Raw genomic sequence first — 4,905 nt, forward strand, 5'->3', positions numbered from 1 at the left:
TTAAAAAAAAAAAAAAAGATTTATTTATTGTTGGGGGGGGGAAGGGAAGAGAGAGTAGGAGAGAGAGAATCTCAAGCAGACTTCCCCACTGAGCAGGGAGCCTGACTCAGGACTCGATCTCAGGACCCTAAAATCATGACCTGAGCCCAAATCAAGAGTCAGACACTTAACCAACTGATCCATCCAGGCATCACAGTGCTTCTTATTATAAAGTATATTTTGCTGATATTAATACATCTATTAACTTAAATTTGGTCATTACTTGCACGGAATGTATTTTCTCTTTAACTTTCTATCTTCCTGCATCTTTATATTTAAATGTGTGTCTTACAAACAGCAATTTCTAGTGAATTTTATTTTAGAATAATTATGGATTTATAGGAAGTTGAAAAGATACTGCAGGAAGAATTCCAGATTTGTAGGCAGTTTAAAAGCTATCACCTTCACTCAGTTCCCCCCAATGATTCTATCTTACATAACCACAGTACAATATCAAAACCGGAAGCTGACATTGGTACAACGTGTGTGTAGAGATCTAGGTCATTTCATCTAGTTTTGCATAACTACTACGGTAGTCAAGATACAGAACCATTCTGTCATCTCAAAGACCTAAACAGCCAAATAAACAAGATGACTTAGCCAACTCATGTTAGGTAGCCTTTGCCAGGGCTCCCTCCCACTCAGCATGTGGTATGGGGGCCTCTGAGTGAAGTGCTGTATTGCAGACGTGAGGTAAAACTATATTCAGCAATGTCTGGTTCTAAGGATTCAAATGATGTCATTAAGCCTCTGTCTCTGCCTCCGTCTGGGATGACTGCATTATCAGGTAGGTTTTCTTTATGTGGTAGTAAAGAGGACTGCAGGAAGCTTCTGGCTTCCATTATCTACACAGTGAGTGGTTACAGAGAAAAGAGTTAGGCCCTCTTTACCTTAATCTCTAGGCTAAATCCTAAAAGGATGGAGAGTCTTGTCCCTACCTTTGGACCAGTCACTGCATTTAGGAGATGGATGTTGTGATTGCTCAGATTCAGTTGTGACCCTCCTTTATGGTGGAGAAGTGGGACCCTGTAACTGCATACCCCCCATCACCAAACCATACAAAGAGGGAAAGAGGCAGTTCCTAAAACACAAAGAGGTGTTCTGTTAGCAGAAGAGGGGGACAGACCGAAAGGACAGCTGCTACTGTACCAGTGACTTTGATAGATGGCCTGGCTGGAAAACCACTGTCCTACACTTTCAGAGAATTATTTATTCTCAGGCCCTAAACTTTCACTTCTACCAGGCGAATTCTCAGACATCCATCCAGAGCCCTCATCTCTTCACTGAATTTCAGATGTGGCATTTACAATGATCTGCAAGGCTTCTCCCAGAAGAAGTCTTATTATCACCATAACTTAACACATTCAGATGCAGTCTAATTATTTCCCACCAAAGTAGCTTCTCCTCTGCATTTTCCTATTTCAGGCAATGGTGGCATCATGATTCGGCCTCCTAAATGTAAAACACTGGAGACACTCCCCACACCACACTTCTCCATCTCTACAGGACTTCCTGAGTGTCCCTAGGTATCATCCCTCACAAATGCCCATTCCTTCCCCACCGCCGCTTTTGAATTCCAGCTTCTATTATCTTATGGCATTGGTCTTTCTCATTCTAACCTCTACTTTCTCCATTCTATATACCGATGCCAGAATAACAGTCACAAAATATTGCTGGACTTCAACTCCCAAAATAAAAAAAATAATAAAATCAATTTTCTCTTGTGTTTATAGGATACAGTCCAAAACATTAGGCCTGATATTTCATTATCTGCTATAATCTGGCTCCAACCCACTTTTCCAATCTACTTGATTAGCATTTGCTTACATAGACCCTCTGATCCAGCCAAACGGATGTACTTTTCATTCCCCACACATACTATGGACATCAGAACTTTCTTCTTATGCTTTTGTTCATATTGAGTCCCCTGCCGTGAAAGCTTTTATCATTGTTTTCTCCTCACCTCAGTCCTCTTTTAAGACCGACCTCCAATATCATTTCTTCCTGAAACCTTTCTTTCCAACTGAAGCAATGTGCTGGCTCCTTCCTCTATGGGCAAACCGGCCCACTACTCGTTTGGTGACAACATGTGAGGCCACCTTTCTAAAGTCAGGTAAGTCACTCTGTGTGTCCCGAGCCGACTCAGCCCTTCAACCAGCTCCCCAGACACTCCGAAGACAGGTCGTGCACCACAGTCTTCAGATCTAAAGTCAGTCTTGCTGGCAAAGGCCAGAGGCCTGGTGTGGGTGAGTTTATATACCAACGTGGTCACTGAACTGCAAACTTTCTCTGTCCCCAGGAGTGTCGGCATGGTCTGTAGCACCACACTTCTGTTTTAAATTTTTCTTCACCTCTCCAATTCCTTCTGGAAAACGGGTTTCAGTTCTGTATTGCAGCCCCTTCTGTGTGACCCTGACATCTTCTTGAGCTCTTGCCAGCCTGCCTTCCTACTACCCCGTCTTCTGGAGATGCACTCCCAATGGGCTACTCTCACAGATGACACTGCCACCCTGTAGGTCGATCACATTTCTACTTCTGTTACTCTCAGTTCCTCTTCAGCAGCGACTTACCTTATGTCTCTGGACCCCCAGCCACTAGCACACAGTAGGTACATGAGTCATGCTTTTGAACAACAACAAAAAAATCCCCACTAGATGAAATCTCCATGAATGTTTGTGCTCACATGAATCATGCCAATTTTGTCCTTTCCCTTTGCAAACAACACAATGGACAGTTAGTTCCCCACCAAGGATCGGTTCTCCTTGTTTCAGTCCTGTCTAGACTCTCTTCTTCCCCTTCCTTAGATGCCCATACTACTAACTTTCCAGAAGGCCTCAGTCAGGCATGACTTATGACATTTAGCACTTGCCATCTCAGACTGGTATCTGTTTGGATGGCTCTGAGGGTGGACACGGTATCACCTCATTTCTTAGACTCCCGACTGCATAGCCCAGTGTCCTGCAAACACCAGACACTCGATAAAGTTTTCTTGATGATCATCTGAGTTTATTATATAAAACTGAAATGATCTGTTGTCTTTAATGCTGTAATGAGGAATTATCTATCAATGACTCAATACTGGTTTCTTATTCCTCAACATATCCCTGGACTGCGCCAGATTTACAAACTTCCTTCTGATGTACAGTACCTCCCAGTCTCCTCGCCTAAGAATTTTAATAATTTGCATTGCAATTATGACTACAGAGTAACAAGAACAATTTTATTTATAAAAAGGAGGGAGCTAGTATCTCAATTTAATGCACCTAAAAACACTGACAATAAAATTAAGCCCTCTTCTTCCGAAATTTCTGAACAAATCTACCTTTTTTGTCTTATTTTTTTTTCTCTCCTTAGGCCTGATGTAAAAGCCTATTGGTATGCCTTTGTTCTTAACTAATATTGTCATGTGAGGTGAGAACTCTCTTACATCTGTCATTCAGATCATAAAGCCAACATAGATTATTAAAGCGGTCATTTAATTTTAAAAGTAGTAGTTAGAGCCTCAGCATATTTGTGGGGCATCCTGCAAAGTTCTAATAAAGCTGCTTTTACTTTAATCAGGTTATTAGAGACCTTATTACAGTTTCGATTATTTGGAAATAACAAAAATGAACGCATGCCTCTGTGAGGGAAAGGTGAAGCAACGGAATTACTTTTGTCTGAAAGGAAAATACCTGAAAGGTGACTCGCTAGCCTTCTTTAAGGATGTACGAGTTACTGGAAAGGCAGCAGTGGCCTCATTGTACCCACCGCAGTGCAACGACTCGGAGAGCTGGTGACGGACTGGGCGCTGGCAGTTTTGAAAAAGCCACAGGTACTGCAGATGCCTTTCCTGCCAAACTGGAAGTCAGACACGCTGTCCTTCTGCCAGGCTGCCAGAGCAGAGCCATCAGATAAGTCCTTCCAACTTCCAGAGAAATGGAGAGAGGACAGAATGAGCCAGACGGGAGGGGCTGGAATCCATCCTAGGCTGACGCTGAAACCTCCAACCCGCACTGTCTGGAATGGGCCCTCTCACTCCCTGATTCCTTCGTGGAGGAAAAACCCCAAATCTTCCATGCCTAGGAGGTAAGAGACACTCTCCCAGCCTCAATTCTGCCCCTATGTCTGTCGGACTTTAAAAGACTTCGTCACACCGTCACTTTCAAAAGACAGTTTTGATTTTAACTCCTCCATCTCACCTCGTCTGGCCACAAATGCTCTTTATTTCCTATATTCACTAAGAAAATGGAATTAAATTGCTTCAGGGAGAAATTCAGAACATACATAAAGAATGATGTCCCTGACTGCAAAGTTTCCTGGGTCTAGAGGAAGTTATTGAGAGATACTGTGAAATCTTCTCCCAGAACCAACCTTGGAGTAGAAACACAAGCCTGGTTCTCAGCTGGCCTCTCTCATGGGAGAGGAATGTCTTCACCACCCTCTGATGCTTCCGAATTGCAGTCATCAGATTGCAAATCCAAGAGTTCAAATGCCTGAATCCCTGAAGCCAGCCAATGGTGTTATTTTGTGGCCCTTTATTGATTCAATCTATTATTTTATTAGCATTATCTAAGACGTAGATACTTTAAATCTGGGTTTTATTTTCAGTATTGAACAGAGATCAACAACACTGAATTCCGATTAAGAACTCTTGGAAATATTGTCCGCGCTCTTCTCATTTCCAAAAACATCAGTAGATTTCCATTCATTTGCATATTGGACCACATTCTTTCTTCTCTTCTCTGATGTCTTTTTTTCTATAATTATATGTTTTTATTAAAACAACATGTAACTTTTGCTTATCCACTGTTCTTCCCTTCTTTTTCAAAAATGGGCTACAATTCTCTATCAACTGTCCTATCTCTGTCCTTCTCCTCATCCTCA

This window comes from Ailuropoda melanoleuca, chromosome 3 (assembly GCF_002007445.2).
Source record: "Ailuropoda melanoleuca isolate Jingjing chromosome 3, ASM200744v2, whole genome shotgun sequence".
Taxonomy (NCBI): Eukaryota; Metazoa; Chordata; class Mammalia; order Carnivora; family Ursidae; genus Ailuropoda; species Ailuropoda melanoleuca.